The 20,584-nt window shown below is 44.7% G+C and overlaps 1 long non-coding RNA gene across 4 annotated transcripts; it reads left to right on the top strand.

Annotated features, from left to right (window-relative positions):
• The first annotated feature begins 11,939 nt into the window (after positions 1 to 11,939).
• LOC124702868 lies at positions 11,940 to 16,062 on the top strand. Of its 4 annotated transcripts, none has more exons than XR_007002741.1 (8): positions 11,940 to 12,081; positions 12,158 to 12,225; positions 12,307 to 12,378; positions 12,596 to 12,983; positions 13,103 to 13,278; positions 13,372 to 13,496; positions 13,658 to 14,315; positions 15,832 to 16,062. It is a non-coding gene; the product is annotated as an uncharacterized LOC124702868 (long non-coding RNA). The 4 variants fall into 4 exon arrangements; XR_007002742.1 differs by having other exon boundaries at positions 14,870 to 16,062; XR_007002740.1 differs by having other exon boundaries at positions 13,658 to 14,993.
• Positions 16,063 to 20,584: the final 4,522 nt, after the last annotated feature.

Raw genomic sequence — 20,584 nt, 5'->3', positions numbered from 1 at the left:
CGTCCGTCGCGACACATCCCAGACGTAAATATGCACCACGTTTGCGTCGCCGCGGACTGCCCTGTTAGTATACGTCGGGCCACTGGACCTGATTCTAGACATATTTTTGGCCCGCGTGGATGCAAACGGTCGCTCAACGGCTGTTTGCGTCGCCTCGCGTTTGGGTCGGCTGAAGATACCCTTATGTGAAACTGAGTCAGATGGGATCAATTCAATTATGTTCACCAAAACAAGTCGCATCAGGTTAGAATTTAATTACTTACTCTGCTTACACTAGCACTATAAGCCACTACTTGTGTGTGTGAATGAGGCAGGCTAGCAACTGGTGGCCGATCGGTGCACAGGCGGCCGACCAGCCGTCGTACTGTACGGGTTGTTCAGATACGTGGCTAATCGGCCACCAGTCTACCGATCGGCAGCTAGTCAACCGACAGAGGCATAGATTCGATAAATTTTGAAATCGTGTATTAGTAGTAAAATTATTAGAAAAAAACGTATTATTAAAAAAAATCACCAGAAACGAAGCAGCGCCGCTTTGTCCGACCCAAAATCCCAAGCCAATCCATCGCTAGAAGCACACGGAATGATGGAACCTGAAAGAAAACAAATAAAACTGCCACACAAAGTGTGAACCCTGAGTGACATAGGCATCCCTAATGGGCCTGCCGAAGATAGTACCCGGGGTTTATTGAAGGCCCACTACTCGAAGAATAAGGAGATTCGGAAGCCCAAGATGTTATTAAGAAAAGTTAGAGTTGTAATAGAAAGTCTTATTTGTAATCTTACGGGATGAGTTTGAAACCTTCCCGGACTTTGTAACTTGTACCACACGAATCCCTCGGCTCCGCCTCCTATATAAGGGGGAGTCGAGGGACGCAGAGATCATCGAATCATTGTCTACAAACCCTAATTTTCATAACCGTCGAGTACCTTTCGGCTGAAACCTTCGAGATCTACTTGCCCTCTACTTCCAACTAAACCCTAGCCTACAATCCATAGGCATTGACAAGTTAATACCTTGTCAATTGGCGCCGTCTGTGGGAATTAGAGGCGACAAGGAGCTGATCTCGATGGCACGTTCAAGATCGTCGACTTCATAGTAGCAAGCAACATCATGGACAGAGGTAAACAGATCGAAACTGGTCTTGTTGATTTTGTTCCTCACCCGCCCTCCCGTTTGGATGCATATGCGTATCTGGAGGAGCCAATGAAGATGATGTTTGGAAAATTCGATTTCCGCGTCGAGAAAGAAGGAGTGTATCGTCTCGAAGTTCCGATCTCGTCGGGATTTTCGTCGGGTGGTTCTGATCTCTCAAACTCAGTATCATCTGTCGAGTCCAGCGATAAGGAGATTTCGTCGCCACGCTTCATCGACAGCAGAGCAAGTGAAAAACTCGCCCGAATCTTCAGCGACATGTCCTTCGAATCATCGGCGGACTCTTATATAAGCGATGATTCAAGCGACACTGACAGCTTTGACTTCATCGACAAATCCACCTCTATTGGGAAGGTCTTCACCAAACTCTATGATGGTGTCACCGAACCAAGCAAAGTGAAAACTCCAAAATATCATCAAGTTTTCGCCATAGGAGATGCAAGCCGCGATCAAGAGGAAACATCGGAGGCTTTCGACGATTTGGGCAATCCCTATGTCGATCCCTCAGATCTAAGGAGAGGTATGGGCACTAAATATGTCGGGCCCACACCACGCGTCAGAGTTCAACTTCCACAAACAGCCTGGGATAGAGCTGCAAAAGCTTTAGATGGTTCGGAGCCAATGACGACAACTGCTATAGTCCAAGAATGCAAGCTTATCAATATAGACTCGCAAGAGCTGGAAGAGAACTGGAAAAACAGACAGAAGCTTTAAACAGAAGAAAGGAGGCAGCTTCCGCGTCAAGCAGACGAAGGGCAGAGCTAAGTCGACAATCTGGAACCTCGGGAGATAGCCATAGAGAAGCACGCAACGTAGCAAGGTCCAGATTGCAACACATACCCGAAGGAGAAAGAGAGTACCTGGTTCAAAATCTCGACATGTCTTTTATGTCGATAGACACAAGAGGGAATATTATCCCTAAGACACCGTGAAGCTGGGTATATGGCGACACAAGCCTTTATCCTCGCATCCAGTGCCACCTCCGGGAGATCCAAGGGAGGCTTTGTACAACATGGCAGTGGCAGGAGCCGAAGCCATGGGAACGGCGTTTGTATCAACACCGCCGTAAGGAGCTACAAGGCAAAATAGTCCACGACCTACGGCAGCAGCAGCAGCGAAATGTCGAAGGAACAAGTGGAGCAAGAGATACGGCAAGCACAAGCAAGGGTAGACAGAGCACGGCAAGGCGTAAGGGAACATCGGCATTCCCCAGAATTAAACGACGAGGATATGTGCGGTTTGCCGTGCTTCACAAGGAGAGTACGAAAACTCGAGTCCCTTCGGGATTTAAGTTGCCTCGATCATTTCAAAAATTCGACGGCCTGCAAGATCCAGAGGATTGGCTAGTTGATTACCTCGAGACGGTGAAGTTAACTGGAGGGACTAGGGCAACAGCCATGCAAAGTATTCAGGTGCACTTAAGTGGAGCTGCACGATCTTGGATCAAAAAGCTTCCGCCAGGATCTATCGACAGCTGGGATAGCTTTGAGGACATATTCGTCAAGAATTTCCGATCCACCTGCAAGAAGCCCGCGTCTCTAGAGGAGTTACGGGCGTGTCGACAGAAGCCAGACGAGCCAATGAGAAAGTATATCCAAAGGTGGAACATCATAAAAAACTCGGCAGAAAATATATCTGATGAGAGGGCAATAGATGCATTTGTCGCAGGGATCGAGCGTGGAGATTTTGTCGAAGATTTGGGAAGAACCAATCCAAAGACGAGATTCGCATTAATGGAAATAGCAAATAGATGGGCAGATGGAGAAGATGATGTCCACAACAAACGGCATAGGTCGCCAGAGGAGGACCGCGGTCGAAACTATCAATCAAGGCGACGATTTCCTCGGCAGTACTCGAATTATGATGCTCCAGGTCAAATTTCGGCTGGTTTCCGAGCCAGTGCAGGAGGAAATAATCGAGATGACTACCAGAGAAGTAATGAGCAACGAAGTGACAACAGAGACGAATTTCGACAAAATAGGCAAAACAGCGGGCCAAGGTTCCAGAGGCCTTTTGTGTCTCCCGAAGAAATGATGAACGGGCCGTGTCAAATGCACTTTTTCCTCGACGAAGAACGGAAAAAGACAGTCAGGACATCTGCAGAAGGATTGTCGAAATTTCCAGGCAATGCTGAGATATGCAGGGCATGCTAATGCTCAGGCAGCGCAAAGAAACCCTCGAGAACCCAGAAGTGAGGTTCACCTACCACCCCCTCCCGCGATAACAGATGACAATCGACATCAGCTAAGAATAGCGGCGGCGCCTGCACCACCGCCTTATGTTGACCCCAATTCTAATGGAGCGGTCTCGATGATTCAGAAGGGAAGGTCGTCCAATAGAACTCAAAAAGTAATCTCGCGACAGGTGATCATGGCAGAGAAAATGCCTCCACCAACAGTTGAGTACCTCAATTGGTCAGGGCAAGACATCGGCTTCACCATAGCAGATCATCCACAGCAAGTTCCTCGACCAGGGCAGTCAGCACTCATACTACGAGCGGTCATCGCAAGATTTGACGTGTCTCGCGTGTTTATAGATGGTGGCAGCAGCTTGAACCTCATGTACGCAGATACATTAAGGAAGATGAACATCTCCCTAGCAAACCTGAAACCAACAGACACGAGATTCAACGACATCACACCAGAAAAGCCAAGCTATCCGTTGGGGAAGATAAATCTCGACGTTCAGTTTGGGACCCGAGAAAATTACAGAATCGAGAAATTGGAGTTTGAAGTCGTAGATTTCCCGTCACAATACCACGCTCTGTTGGGACGACCAGCATATGCTAGATTTATGGCAGTACCACACTACACGTACCTACTGTGGAGGATGCCCGGACCTAAGGGACCAATTACAATCAAAGGAAGCTTTGCCCTAGCCGATAAATGTGACAAGGATTTTCATCGACTATCAGAAACTTTCGGGATGCAAGCTGAGTATTTGGCATCAAGGCTCATGACCGACTACGACGTACCGCCGTACGTCGCAAGGCCAAATAAAGAATCAACTTTCAACACCGAGAAAAATTCTAAGGAGGTGCGGATTCACCCGACGGATCCAAAAAAGACGACATCCATTGCAAAGGACATGGACCTCGCATAGGAAAGCGCGCTCGTCAAGTTCCTCCGTGAGAACTGGAAAATCTTCGCATGGTGTCCAGCTGACATGCCAGGAGTACCCAGGGAACTTGCCGAGCACCACCTTAACTTGGATCCACTAGCGAAACCAATCAAACAACCTTTGCGACGTTTTTCGGAACCAAACCGCAAAGCTATGCTATCAGAAATTAATCGACTCAGAGAAGCTGGTTTCATCAAAGAGATATCCACCGAGGCCACTTGGGTAGCTAACCCAGTGATGGTGCCAAAGAAAAACACTAAAGTCCTTCGCATGTGTGTCGACTTTACGTGTCTCAATAAACATTGTCGAAAGGATAACTTTCCCCTCCCAAGGATCGATCAGATTATCGACTCCACGGCAGGATGTGAACGTCTTTCCTTTCTGGATGCATACTCTGGTTATAACCAGATCAGATTAAAGGAAGACGACGAAGCAAAAACAGCGTTCATCACACCGTACGGCGTATTTTGTTATAAAACAATGCCCTTCGGGTTGAAAAACGCGGGAGCAACGTATCAGAGGATGATGCAGAAGTGTTTGGCAACACAGATTGGCAAAAATGTACAAGTATACATTGATGACGTATTCATAACGTCGAGAAAGGGGACAACGTTGATCGAAGATCTCAAGGAAACTTTTGATAACCTCGACAAATTCTGCATTAAGCTAAACCCGACGAAATGCTCTTTTGGCGTCCCAGCAGGAGAACTTCTTGGGTTCTTAGTTTCAGCAAGAGGGATTGAAGCAAACCCCGACAAAATACAAGCCATCGTAACGATGAGGAAGCCAACCAAGTTAAAATAAATACAACAATTAACTGGCGAGTCGCAGCTTTAAGTAGACTCGTCGCCAGGCTGGGAGAAAAAGCACTACCGTTCTACGCTTTGATAAAGCAAGGAGAGAAATTCCAGTGGAACGAAGAAGCAGATAGAGCTTTCGAGGATCTGAAACGCAAAATCTCGACACCACCAGTCTTGGTGGCGCCGAAGGAAAAGGAACCTCTCCTGTTATATATCGCAGCCACACCCCAAGTGGTTAGCACAATGCTAGTTGTCGAAAGAGAAGAAGAAGGAAAACTCCATGGAGTGCAGAGGCCGGTATATTTCATTAGCGAAGTTTTATCGCCGTCCAAACAGCGGTACCCGCAGCACCAGAAACTAGCATATGGAGTAATTACAACAGCAAGAAAGTTGCGCCACTATTTTTCGGCACACCCGATAATAGTAGTCAATGAAGCACCTCTTTCAAATATATTAAACAATCCAGAAGCTACAGGGCGTGTCTCCCTTTGGGGAATAGAACTTTCCCCTCGGGACATCACGTATGAAAAAAGAAAGGCAATCAAGTCGCAAGTTTTGCCAGATTTCATCGCAGAGTGGATGGAGCTGCAAAACACGGGACCCCAGATTTGTCGAGAACTTGGACAATGAACTTCGACGGGTCCAAGAGAGTAGAAGGAGCTGGCGCAGGAGTGATACTCATATCACCTGAAGGCGACAAGTTAAAGTATGTCCTACGGATGACGTTCCCAAACGCATCCAACAATGAAGCAGAATATGAAGCCCTTATACACGGGATGAAGATGGCGAAAGCTTGCGGTGCAACTCGATTAAAAATCTTTGGCGACTCACAATTGGTGGCTCAGCAAGTTATGAACCAATGTGATGCAGTCAATGATAGCATGATAGCATACAAGGAGGTATACAATGAGCTGGAGAAGCTGTTTGATGGATGCGAGGTAAATCATATCGATGGACTGAGCAATGATGAAGCCGACGTCCTCGCAAACATCGGGTCACAGTGCCTCCCAATCCCGCCAGGCGTGTTTTGGGAAGAAATAGCGGAAAGATCAACGAAGCCGAAGAAGGTGCAGAAAAAAGCAAAAGAAGGAAAAACTTCGGCGTCTCCCAACAAAACCATGGAGGACGAAGAAGACCAAGAACTTGTGATGATGATAGAAGTTCCTTGGATGCAAGCGTACGTATCATATATCCTCAGGAAGGAAATACCCGACGATCCAATTGAAACAAGGCAAGTTATTCGACGATCCAAAGCTTTCACAGTGATCAAAGGGGAGTTATATAAGCGAAGTATTTCAGGCGTCTTGCAAAGGTGTGTCACACCAGAAGAAGGAAGAATAATCCTAAAAGATGTGCACGAAGGAATATGTGGTCACCACGCAAGCGGTCGAGCTATTGCAGCCAAAGTCTTTCGAGCGGGATTTTACTCGGTTGACAAGCAATTGAGGACGCAAAAGAGATAGTACGAACTTGCGACGCGTGCCGAGATTCGCCGCAAAACCACACTCTCCGGCGGCAGAACTTATGCCAATACCATTGTCATGGCCCTTTGCTCGGTGGGGACTCGACATGGTAGGCAAGTTGCACAAAGCTTCGCCGAGGAGGATACGAGTACCGTTGGTTGTCGTCGACAAATTCACCAAGTGGGTAGAAGCGAAGCCAATAAATTCACCGGACGCACAATCAGCAATCAAGTTCGTGAAGGGCATCGTTTTTCGATTTGGAGTACCTCACGAAGCATCGTCACGGACAATGGCAGCAACTTCACGTCGAAGGAGTTCAAGGCATACCGTGCGGAAGTGGGCATCAAATTGTACTTCGCGTCGCTTGCACACCCCCAAACTAATGGTCAAGTCGAGAAAGCCAATGGCATCATCTCGCAATGGCATTAAAAAACGTCCGCTAGGACCGCTTGAAAAGGCTCGACACACCCGGCCAGAAGAACTGCCAAGTGTTTTGTGGAGCATCCGAACAACACCAAATACGGCGACACAAGAAACCCCGTTCTTTCTCGTCCACGGAGCTGAAGCCGTACTACCAATTGAAATAGAGCACGATTCTCCAAGAGTAACAGGGTACGACGAAGAAACATCACAAAAAGTTCGGGAAGATGATATGGACGCACTTGATGAAGCTCGAGATGAGGTACTGTCACGGGTTACCAAGTACCAACAAGACTTGAAGAACTACCACAGTCGACGATTGCGGCCAAGATCTTTTCAGGTCGGTGATTTGGTCCTGCGACTTAACCAAGCAAAGTACAGAGAAGCTCGAGTCACCATGGTTGGGACCTTACATCGTCACGGAAGTCATCGACGGAGGAGCATACAGGATCAAGGACAAGAAGACAGGGGTTCCCGAGAAAAACCCCTGGAACGTGGCGCAGCTCAGGCGGTTCTACACCTAGAGCCGAAATATAGTCCTTCTCTGTAAAAATACAATGTACTGAAACGCCCGCGAGTTTTCAGACGCACTCTTTTCCTTTTCGGGGCACCGAGTGGGGCCGGAAAGGTTTTTAATGAGGCGGGCTCGCGGTGCTGCAATATAATAAAGATAGTGGAGATATACTTCTTATTTTTCGACACGCTCGGGGCTCAACGCCTAAGTCTCAAAATACATACAATATAGATTCACTGAAATATTTCGCCTTGGTACACTAATACCTCGCCAAATATAAAAATCGGAAGCCAACAATTATAAATATAGTGTACACGTCAAAAATCTTAAGCGCTTTGGTCCAAAAACCTCGCAATAAAAATATAGAACTTCGATATCAAAGATACTCGAAGATTGGCAATCCATCAATGAAAAAACAAGGATGCCCTATTACAACAGAAAGAAAAATATTCAAGGTGGAAAAAATAGTACAACCTTTACCCAGAAGGCTCGGGGGCTCCAACAATATAGAGAACTTTTGCAATATACAACAAATTTCTTCGGAAATAAAAAAAGAAATCAAAAAAGTTTGAGATACAAGGTTTCCAATATAGTACAAATCAGTTAAATCCCAAGATACTATCTACGGACAAGCCTCTGGTTGTTTTATGTTCAGCATAAGAACCCTTGATAAAGAACTCTGAGTCCATCCGAAGAAGCTCATCTATCATCGACTCGGCCACGGGAGCTACCATATCATCGATTGTGTCAATATCATTTTTCCGCCGCGTTTTCTTGGCCAGGCAATCCGAAACAATCTTCGTCAGGTCTAACTTTGGATGACAAATATTGATCATAATCATGGCGAACCTTGCTCCAGCAGTGAGTTGAGCTCGCACAAAATTATGAATACGGGGAGCATCTCTGAATACCTCCAGTAATTCAGGAAGAGTTTTGGGAACCTCATTTCGAGGAAATAAGGTCCTATAAACAAGGGTTAATGTTGTCGTGCAAAAACTGAGAAATTCGGCAAGCACGATCTTGGAACCTAACAATTTGGTGGGTTCGTTCAGGAGTGGCCCAGAACAAACAGCCATGGTTAAGGGAAAGATTGACAAGAAGATTCGTTCTCTCGTTCACTCTTTGATCTTCGGCAGCAGCATCAAGAACCGAGCCTATTAAGCGACATGGTAAGAAATTTGAAGGAAGGCACAGCAAAATAAAGAGAAGGCATTATGAGATCGCAAAAACGTACCTAACATATCTGTGCTAGCTTCCAGCATCAGCTCGAGCATACTATTTTCTCGGGTCGTGGCTCCCTTCGCTTCCAATACAGCAGCATCCTTGGCAGCCGTAGCTTCTTTGGCTTGTTGGAGAGCAAGTTTTTCTTGCTCGGATGCTTTCCGAGATTGTTCCATCATTGCCAGAGTTTGTTTCTTCATGGATTGAAGTTGTTGTCGAAGTTCTTGCAAATCTTCCGAAAAATGTTTGCTTGAAGAACCTTCGAGGGGATTATCATCGACTAGTACTTTCTTCGAGAAGGAAGATGCAGGTGAAGCAGCGGCAGAACAAGGGTTGGTCGAGTAATTATCAAATATTAACTGGAAAAGAAAGTCCCAGGATCAATGATAAGCACGAAGAGGAATTTCATTAATTTCTAGGAAATTTACACGGACATTACAAAAGAAGTTCTCCAGAGGGACTAACAGGATAATTGTCGCCAAGGCTAAAATGGCGACAACGGCAAAAGGAATAGAGAAAACAAAGAAAAGAAAAAGCGAAGGCATTCAACTAGACCTCCGGCCTTGATGAGCTAGGAGTCGAAGATGGCTTGATCCCGAGATAGGCCAGGATTTTCTTCGTGTTGGGCTTGGCTGCCTTGATCAATGACCTCCATCTTTGTCAACACCCGGATTTTTAAGTCCAGATGCCTGTTATGCCATACATCGCAATCCCAGGAATATTGTTGTTGCGAGACATAACAGTTGAATATCATAAGTCATCATTCATTACATACCATAGACGTCTTACAAATAGATCACATGATCCAATATTACAATAATAGTTGAACTATTGTTTCAACACCCATCACAAATACATAGCGGAAGCGTAGATAGAAGGGGACTCTATAGTCCACAGGCCAACGCTTGACGTCAGGAGTAGTCCTAGTTGTCGTAGACGTTCTGCTGTCCATCATCTTCATACTGTTGTTCCTCTTCATAGTCTGGCCATTTGAATAGCCAGGGACAAAGCCATGAGTACTTTAAAGTACTCGCAAACTAATACTAATGTAAGTACTAACAATTGGAGTAAAGGGGGGTGCTAAGCTCTAGTTTCTTTTGCATAAAGCCAATTTTAGTTCACAAGTATTTGAAATAAAAACTCTTCAAGTGCTAACTAACTCAAGTAGGGACATTAGTGTCATCCCCACAACTCAGTTGTGTTTTCAAGTCAAAGTCACCATTTCAAGTTCAAATCACAAGTCACCCTTCCCATGTCACATTTTTGAAAATGGTCTGATGACGGAACAGTATGGCCTTTCCAACCGTCCATAACCGTGGACGCGGCTATTCGAATAGTTCTACACTCTGCAGAGGTCGTACACTTGTGCCACAACATTTGCAATAATCCGTCAGGGTTAACTGGCCCTGATTTATCACACTCCGTGTGCGGACTACCAACCATAACCTTTCACTTACATAACCTAGTATAGGCATCTCTCCCCATGAGCTTGGCCTCCCAGTGAAGACAAACTGTCAGCCTGGGAACTGCACAGGGCTTGGGCCGGACATTCACCTCATATTCACGTCATATCACATCATTTCATATCTCTTTGGAGGCAGCCCTTGGCATAACCCCGATGACGCTTGTTTAGAGGGAACCCATACTAAGATATATAAACTTCTAGTTAAGCCCTACCCATATCAGGTATTGTGGGGGTACTTGTAAAATTGGAATGGTATCGCATCCGAACCCAACCATCAGATTTTTGTAAAGTTCACCATATCATTCACCATTTCATTCACCAGTCATATTCACCCTCAAAATCTTTCAATAGAATGACTCATCATTCCAAGTTTTTTCAAAGTCATGTTATTTCACATGTTCCCATCTAAAGTAGTCAATTTTATTTATTAACACTAGCAACTAGTCATGAGGGGTGCTAACTAGCTTTCATTGCTCTAGGCTAAATTTGATGATCTTGTTCTACTCTAGACCAAGTGAATCATGAATCAAAAAGTAAACTTTGATAAACCATAAATTACAAAAGCTTGTAAAGTAAAACTTGGGATGGGCTCATTAAGCATAAAGTAAAAATGTGGTGGTGCCTTGCTCTTGTAGAGCTTTGCACTTAGCAAGAATATTAGCTTGCAACAATATAACTTGCAATGGTGTTAGCTTGCAAGAGTATAGCTTGCCTTGGTGGTTGAGGTGGTCAAAGTGGTCCTCTTCTCCTTGAAAGTAGACTTCCTCCTCCTCTTGATACTCCTCGGTACTAGCGTCTAAAATACGAATACAGGGTACAATCACCAAGCAATTCATTGGCTATTCTTAAAATCACATGTATTCACACAAACTATTCTATTCACACAATTAATACAATTTGGTGCATTGGTGGTCTTGCTTGAGGAAAAATAATTTCCTCTTATTTCATATGTAAATGATAGTTTCCATATAGTTCTTGAGGAATAATTTCCTCTCATTGAATCTTCTTTAAGATTTAATTTCTCAAACAATTACTCATGAATTCAGGTTGTCCTAAGTCAACCATTCATCATCATCATTTGAGAAAATGATTTAAATGAGGCAGAGATACCCCATACTATTTAACACTTCTACAAATGATTTAAAATCTCCAAGTATTTCATATGAGAGCATTTGACCAGGGGTCCAAGCTTCATATGAAAGTACATGGGACAAGATTTAAATGAAGTGAAACACCTCATATACTTTACACAAATTAAACTAGCATCACACATTGAGAACAAGCAATTGCGTGACCCTTTGCCCTACCTAGAAGCGCTCCACGATAGTTGCATTGTTGATTAGCTTCTCTTATTTGGTTCGCTTGTTTTGCCGCAGAAATCACTGCTAGAGCCTGATGGTTCGATCGTTCCTGCATCTGCCGAGTAACATCCGTCCTCTGCCCCTAGACACTGCGCGTGGGACTGATTCATGGCATCGCCTACTTGTCATTCTCGTTCTGGGTTTCTTTTTGGTCCCTGTGGTTGGCGTTCGGCGTGCTGCGCGCCGCAGCTAGCGCTGCTAGTGGATGGATGAGCCTGGCACCGTCCTTTTCACGGTTCATTGTGCAAACGCGGCAATTACCTTCTCTTAGCTTCTGCATGTAGGCCTAATTAGTTCTCGGTCCCGCATGTCTGTGTCGTTTTTGTTTGCAAAAAAAGTCGACTGGGCATTTCTTTTCCTGCGCGTCTGCAGGGCCTTAATGCTTTCTCTGCCTCACTTCTGAGCAGGCCCAGCACTCGTCCTCTCCAACTTTCGTCTTCCTCGAGCTGAGACGCCGAGGTACCGCCGCCGCCTTGCAGCACAATATCCTGCCCGCCGCTGCATCGCACCGCCGTCTCCTGGCCGCCGCCGTTTCGTGCACCATGGAAGGATTGGGTTGAGGTGTTCCTGATTTCTTTTAAGGGATTCCCGTGTTCATCTCCTTTCCTTGTGTACTAATTCTGTGGCTCCTTCACAGGCAGCTCCGTCCAAGTTCCAACCGATCTGGATTGCCGCTCACTGCTTCGTTCACCCGTCGTTCCTCAGGTATGAGACTCACCTTTCTTTGCTCGGCTCATCTTGCAAACACTCCCAATGGATAACCTCCCCCCGCCTCCCCCCTTTCAGATTAGTTCCAGCCGTGTATTCCTCTGTCCGGCCGACGTGTGTGCCTTCCACGCTCTCACTCTTTCTGCCGAGGTATGTCAGCTCTTCCCCTAGATCTTTTGCCTGGTTGTCCACATGGGCTGATTGAGGGTGTTTGTTGCAGTTTATGTGTTTGTTAATATGCCTGTGAGGTGACGATCCTGTTATAGACGCTTAGTCTGTATTGTGCATGATTCTTTGTAGGGATTTCTTGCCCAGTTTTTTGTTTCTTGATTTTCTGCCTCACCCTTCTCCATTTCTTCCCCTTCAGATTGGTCCGTAGAAGAAGGGGCGCAAGGCTGCAGATGCCAAGGGCGTGAGAGCCGCTGTTGCCGCCGCCGGTGGCAAGGAGGAGCATGCGATGGGAACGGGCACACCAACGCCGACCGAGCTTCACCCCATCCAGCCCACCCCTTCTTCGTCGTGCATGGCGGAACGAGGCCACTTCATTGATGGTCTCCAACCCCGGCGAGGCGAGATCCAGCGGTTGCGACGTCATCATCCTGCACCCTCCTAATGCTGGTCTACGGCGAAGGGGTGCCATGGCAGCCGACGAGGATGTATTACCGAGGTACTTGGCCCGATGTCCTTATCCCGTCCGCCTTGGAGAACGGCACCATCTCCTTCTCCTCGCTTCTAGCTGCACCTCTCCATATGAGGTAACTCCTAATTCTCTGAATAATTTAATCCCATAGGCCTGTTCGTTTCAAATCTTGGTGATAAATCACTCCTGCAATGCATTCTGATGGTTTCATTGCTTATCTGTTTTCTTTTTCAGTTTCATTGGTCTTTCTTATGGTTATGTATTTCAAAGGCTTCCATGTTGTGCTTCCAGTGAGATCAAAGAATGCTCTTGGGAAGAGAAGCTAATATCCAGTAAAGTTGTTCTACACTTCGACCATACCCACCATTCTCCACTCTGCACTGATTACAAACATGTATTTCATTTCCCAGGTACAAGCGCGATTCCAGAGTTGTAGTAACTATACTAGAGTAAGCACTTACATGTATGTGTAGGTGCTGATACACATTAATTGTTTCTGGCAGCTTCTACACAGGAAGTACAGTGGAAATTTTATGGTTAACCTTCTCGGCATATGGAAATAATAGGACTGTTCTGGTCATTCTGTTACTACTGGTGGTCTTATTTACGATGTGACTGCACCATCCAGGTGAATAATTGATTACTTGCATTGCTAGCTTTCCATTTTGTCGTCTAGGTTTTGGTTACCCTAGAAAATACTGTTATACTTACTATGTTATTTCAGTTTAGCTGATAGTTTGGCGAATCCATTCAATTAATTATTGATTTTATAAACCTAAATTTGTATAGGTTCTTCACCAGTTACAGATTATTGCAGTGAGTATATTCACTAATTGGCAACATATAGAGAAAAGCATCTGCACGTGGCAGGGTGTCGACTTGTTGCAGATAACCACCTGGAGTTCATCACTAAGAATGTATCGCCTCTACCTGGAGTTCAGCATTCAAAACCGGGTTGCCTAAAATTTAGTACAACCTCATGCCCAAGTTTAATATGCACATATGTTTTTATACTTTGCTCTAATATGTTATACCCTTTCAAAGAATTATTATTATTCCTGCTTTGTCTGCTAAACAAGTATGATGGCGGCATGATGCTTTACTTGGCTTGATGATTTATTTTTTGCTGACTGTTTTGTCTGCACTGACTTCTGTATACGGCTCATACATTACATGCTAATCTACACAGCAACTTGCTTTAGAGAGTTTTTAATGAATGATGGAAGAGGTACCAAATGAATTCTAAAGCATTGCTTAAAGGATCCATATAGTTAAGCTTTGGGTTAGTTTTTTTATTAGGATCACTCTAGGAACTTTTCCCTCTGTACCGTGTTGTTGCCGCTACAGGTCAGCAAGACGGTCGGTGTCGATGATGAAGAGCGCTTGTTTTGGCTGATTATGGAATCATTTGGACACATATAGAGTATTACCGCCTTTAGCTTGCAAGGTATGTTACCATCGCATGCCCCATCCGCTTAGCTAACTTTTTGTGTTGAACTAGGAATTTGGGATAGATAGCCAAGAAGGACATGAACCTCTTACAAGACCTCTGATTGGTGGATTCTATTGTTGTCCCTGTCTTGCATCATTCAAAGAAAAGTCCATCCATTTTTACCGTTGTTTGCATGGAAATGTTAATATATAACATGGCAATATGTAAAGTGGAACAATTTATCAGTCCTCGGAATGCCAGATTTGACTCCAACTCCATTAACTATGTAGGCTGCAGAAGCTTTTCAAGCTTCGATTATTAGGAGAACAGTACGTTAGGTGTCAATCATACAAAATACTGGTCTAACCTCATTAACGATACTTTGGAAAATACAATTTCTTGCATTTATCAGTACAAAGCTCAGATAATATTGTCTAATATTCTAATCCCTCTGTTCAGATAACTAGCAATCAAAGTAACACTATTGTTGTATTTACTCCCTTGCTTACACATAAGAGCCATATTCTAACTGTATGCCATGTGATACTTTGATTACCTGCGCCCAAAAGCAAGGCCAGTGCCCAATATGGCTCGATGTGTGGACCAATGAATAGCACAGAAGCAAGGCTAGCGCCCAGCCTTTGTGCGCCACCTGAGCCTCTCAAGATTAACCTTACTCTAAGCACACTTACTGTAAGCACTTCATTTAATATACCAAAATGCACACTTATTGTTAGCCAGATCATTTTAGCATCTATAAATTTAATCAATATTAACTCCCAAAATTTTAGTGTGATGCTTGTATGTTCATAGAGAGCCATCGACATATGGTTTAGTGTCAGTATTAAATACGACATTACTGTTGGTAGATGAAAAAATTATGCGTGGTTTCCAGTTTATAATGATCTTTATTGTTATATTCATTAACTGCTAGCATTTTGGTATATTTGCTATGCTGGCATCTACTTACGGGAAAGACATTGTCTTAATGTTTTGAGGAAGCCATATCTAACTTATAGCATTATGGCTGGCTGGTTGCTTTTTAATACCTATTTTGACCTACTAATTATCGAATTGTTGATAAAGAAATCTTTCATTTATACAGCTATACTTATCTCTTCATGCTACAAAAACGAAAGAAATATGGCTTTTCCTTATCTGAGTATATATGGATTAACTGGGAATCTTGTTTTTCTTTGCATAGACTTATGTGTAGCAGCAATGTGTTATTTCTATACATAATGATTGTTGCCTTTGGACACAATCACACAAGTGACTCTCCTCTTTTTATCTCATTTTTTTGTATTCAGATGTATTAAAAAAATTACTCCCATTTCGATGTTCTTTGTTAAATATTTGATAGAAAAGAGTTCCAGTAGTCAACTGGATGGACATGCATATTTTTTGATTGTTGAAGAACATGCATCTATCTTTACAGAGCTGTATAGATTTCATTACTTGTCAGAAGATCCCTCTGATCATGTTGTTGATTTCTTTTCTTAGGGAATCATGTTGTTGATTTATGTTGCAGGTATCAGTCTCATTTTCATACAACGAGGATAATCTGCAAGCCAGCTTAATTCAGAGTTCAGGCTGATCCTGATTTCTTTTTCATATGTGCATCTTTGGTCTATGTAAACTTGTAAACCATGAGTGGTAGCTTAGTTTAGGTTTGGTCCACCTTTCTATAGGTTTTTTTTTTCATGTAAGTAAACAATTAGGTCGCCATTTGGTATTTCATTGGATGCAAACCTGAATGCAAGTGTGTGCGGAGTTGCAGAGGAGAGCTTGATTAACATGTATATTGATAGCTTTTTTATTGGGCTGTGATTGGCTTGCCACTGACTGGCGAGGAGGCGCCCCAAGGGGCGCCCCAACCACTAGTTACTATTAAGTGGGTAGATGTGTTGTTTTCTTATTTAAGAAAAATAATTTCCTCTCATACTAATTAAGGTGTTACTTTTAATTATTTAGAGAAATAATTTCCTCTCATTATCTTATTAAGATTTAATTTCTCTTATGGATAATATATGACCTAGGTTGACTAAGTCAACCTCTTCATACTCATCATTTAAGAAAAAGATTTAAATGAGGTGAAGCACCTCATACAATTTAATCCTAATATGGTAAAGATTTAATATCATTAAACAATTCATATGAGACCTAAATGACCAGAGTCTCTTCCCCCTTTTGAATTGTTCATGACAAGATTTAAATGAGAGAAACACTCCCATAGAATTTAGTAATAGTTTTGGACAATAGCTTTGACTAGAAATAGCCACATAGTCCTTTAATTAAGCTAGGCCATGATTATTCAAAGTAACCATACCATATTTTTGCGTAAACAAATAGTGTAAGTCAAATGTGAATTATAGCAATTGGATTTACTTCAAAATTCAAAGTGGTTGATTTTTAAGATTTATTTGAATACTGAAAAGTCTCTGACTTGTTATTTTTGTCACATTAATTCTACACAAGATTTTGAAGTGGGACCAGTGGGGTTTTGTAGATCTTTTCAGTAGCTTTCCAACCATATAAAGTTTGCTAAATTTGACCAAGCCAAACAAATTCTATTGAATTTCAAACACAGGCCAGTTTGTATTTTACAGATTTGAAAATAAATCCAATTCAAATGGTTGGGCTTGCGCGGGAAAGGAAATGGGCCAAAACGAGGGAAACTAACTCGGCTGGCCCGGTAACGTTTCAGCGCGCCACGGGCCAACCGACAAAGGGCCCGCACGTCGTTGACTTACTCTTACCGAAATGGTACCGGTGATCGTGAGCGGTTGGATTAGATGTCGATCCGACGGTCGCACGTCGTCGTCTCCTCCGACGAGAGGGCTTATCGGCGCGGCGAGGCACGGGGGTCGACGGCGAGCAGGTGGACTCCGGCGAGCGGTGGCGTGGCGCGCGGCGAGGTTGTCGTCGACGGCGAGGGCGCTGGTACCGGTGGCGTCGCTCGGGGAGGCGTCAATCGACGGCGTCGCTGAGGTACTGGCGCGGCGGTCTCCGGTGGAATTGCGGCGGCGGAGTGGACAATGTGGAGCGGAGAGGGTGCGAGGAGCTCGAGAGAAGGGAGAGGAGCAAGATTGGTGTGGAGATGAAGGCGCAAGGATGGCTCTATTTATAGGGCGCGAGGTGCCGTGAGGGGTGCGGCAAGGTCGACGAGCAGCCGCGGCGATTCCGGCGAGCGATAGGGGTAGGCGAGGACAGTGGTTGCGTAGGCGACGCCACGGCGGTCCCGTGAGCGTCAACGGCGTGGCAAGGCTAGGCGTACGGTGGTCGGGAGCAAGCGTGTATCGGCGCGGCCGTGGCGAGCGGGAGCGTCCTCTCCGGCGATCGTGGGCGCGGGCCGGTGACGCGAGCATGTCCGGCGGGCTCCGTGTGGCGCGACGGGTACCGTGGCGAGCGGAGGTGGTCGGGGTACGGCGGAGTACGGCGAGGCTACGTGTGGCCGGTGGCGGTCCGCGCGTGTACGGGCGCGACGTCATCGGCATGGCCGGGCGATTCCGGGCGCGCGATTTTCGGCGACGGTCGGCGTTGTCCGTGGCGATGGAGATGCTAGGCGTGACCAGGGAGGTGAGGTGGTGCGTTTGGGCACGGTGGTCGTGGTCAGAGAAGAAGAAAGGGAGGGGTGGCTCGACATGGTGTCCATGGCCGGCATGGCCATGCCATGCAAGCTCGGCTTGCTCTCATTAGGGATTCTATGCTATGGAGTGAGAGAGAGAGGGCCAGGGGACAGGTAGGGTCGAGTGGGGCAGTAGGGTTAGGCCAAACACCATGCAAATAGTGTTTTTGGTTTGTTCCATATTTGCCCAATTCAATTTCTTGCAAAATTTGGTTGATCTCAAATGGATTCAAAAATTGAAAGTGGTGCATTTGGTTAAGTTGTAAATGACCAGAGACAACTATATGTGGTGGTGAAATTTTAAAACTCAAAGAATTGCAAAATTTGACAAAGTGAGATTGTTGCACATATTAAAAAGTCCTATCTTTACATGAGCATAGATTTTGATCCAAAGTGAATTTGGCATGGTTGTCTTTACAAAAGTTGTTCATCTTGATGTCCTCTTGGATGACATGCAAGGAATTGAGAAAGTTTAGTTTGAAGATCTTGAGATAGAGGGGCTCAAAGTAGTGACCAGAATATAAATGGCAGATTTGACTATTATTGTATGTGAGCCAAATTTGAGTTTGAATTTGATTTGATTTGTGAAACTTTGATTCCAAAAGTTGTAATAGGTGTGTAGTATCATATTACAACTAATGATGAAGACCAAAATGGTCTAAGTCAAAGATTTAGAAAAATGGCATAAACCATATGTGAGGGTTTTGAGATTTTCTAGCTTTTATTCTTTTATTTCTCTTTGCTTTATTTTGACAAGAGTAGGGTTTATTTGGTGTTAGAATGAGTTGGGTGAAAGGTTCAAACCATTTTAGGACAATGGAGGTGGCTAGGTCAAGATTTGATAATTTGGCTAAGTGCCACATATGCCTCTATGCATATGTTGGATTTTATTTTGATTCTCACTTAAATTGGTTGGTAAGTACCTGGTTGAGTGTGTTGAGGTATTTCCAATCATCTACACAAGGTAAGCAAACAAAGTTTTAGTTTTTACACAAAGTAGCCATGGGCTTGCATATGCCCCTTTTTCTTATTTAAGATCACCTCTTCTTATTTTGGTTTTTCAAAGATTTGTGACCGGAGAGATGAGGTCTAGGGTTTAGTGGGGTTCACAATGGTTCACCACCATTTAGCAAGAATAATAAAGGTAGGGTTCAAGATTTACCTATTAGGGCTACATGCCCACATATGTCTTTTTCTTTTATTTTGGTTTCTCAAAATAGACCCAAATGATTTTTGAGAAGGTTAGGGTTTAGGGTTTTTCTTATTTGATTTCTTTCTCTTTTATTTTATTTGGTTTGTGATCTTCACTTGATCACTTTAGGGTTTTAGGGTTTATCACATAAGCATACTAACACTCATCATGGCAAAACACAAGGATTAGGTATGAACACTATGCATAACACTCTAAGTAAGAAAAGTTTTTGTTGGTTCTTATTTTTGAAAAAAGGAAATTCATTTTCTCTTTGTTTTAAAATTTGGGGTGTTACAAACCCTTCCCCCTTAAACAAATCTCGTCCCGAGATTTTAAGAAAATTTAGGTTCCTAAGAGAGATTGGGCGATATGATTTAACAGGAAGACATACTTGGCATGGCCTGAGGTGCTTCCCGAGCTTCGAAGCGAGTCATGTTGTAGTAGCGGCCGTTGTTGTTCTGGTTCTTTCTTGCGGCAAAGCGGCGTTGGTTCTGAGCAGGTGCAACGGTGTTGGCGGAAATCTTGGCAAGCTTCTTGGGACACTCATTGGAGTAGTGACCCACAATTCCACATTCATAGCAGTTTACAGTTGACTTGTCCTTCGGGGTGACGGGGATGGCATTGCTTCCGACCCTCGAGCCGGTGTTGGTGTTGTTGTTGGTCCCATTTTTGTCGTTGGGGTTGTTGTTGTTGTGGTGGCTGTTGTTGTTGTTACCTCCGGGCTTCGGGGTCCTCCGTTGTTGCTGGTGTAGTTGGGGCGATAACTCGAGCGGGGGCTTGCCGTGTCTTGGGGTGAATCCTCCGGAGGAGTTGTTGCGGTACTTCCGGGTATGGTGGGATCCACTCGGTTCATCATCCCGCGCTTGCGGTTCTCATTGGCCTCGATGCAGCTTTCCTTCCATCCGTATGGCCGAGTCCACTAGGGCTTCTAAGTCGCCGAACGGAATGTTCACTAACACAGTTTGCATCTCGTCGTGCAGTCCGTTCAGAAATCTCTCCTTTCTTTTCTCGTTGGTGTCGGTCTCATCCGGGGCGTACCTTGACAGAGTGAGAAACCTGTCGCGGTATTCCACCACAGACATTCTGCCTTGCTTGAGTTCGCGGAACTCGTCTCTCATCTTTTTGATCAGTCCTTGGGGCACATGGTATTTGCTGAATTTCAGCTTGAAGTCTTCCCATGTCATCATCTGTCCAACATTCATTGCGTGGGCGCTGGTCCACCAGGCTCGTGCGGGTCCCTGACGGTAGTGGGTGGCGAACAGTACTTTCTCGGTGGCTTCAACTTGCGCAACCTCGAGGTTGTTCTCCATTGTCTGGAGCCAGTCATCTGCATCGAGGGGCTCTTCGGTCTTGCTAAAAATAGGTGGGTTGGTGTTCTGAAAGTTCTTCAGTTTTGACCCAGGGTGGTCGTGGTTTCCATGGCCGTTGTTGTTTTGAGCAATCAGCTGCAGTGCAGCAATGTTG

Source organism: Lolium rigidum, chromosome 3 (assembly GCF_022539505.1).
Source record: "Lolium rigidum isolate FL_2022 chromosome 3, APGP_CSIRO_Lrig_0.1, whole genome shotgun sequence".
In the NCBI taxonomy this organism is placed as follows: domain Eukaryota; kingdom Viridiplantae; phylum Streptophyta; class Magnoliopsida; order Poales; family Poaceae; genus Lolium; species Lolium rigidum.
This window is presented reverse-complemented; position numbering and strand designations above follow the sequence as displayed.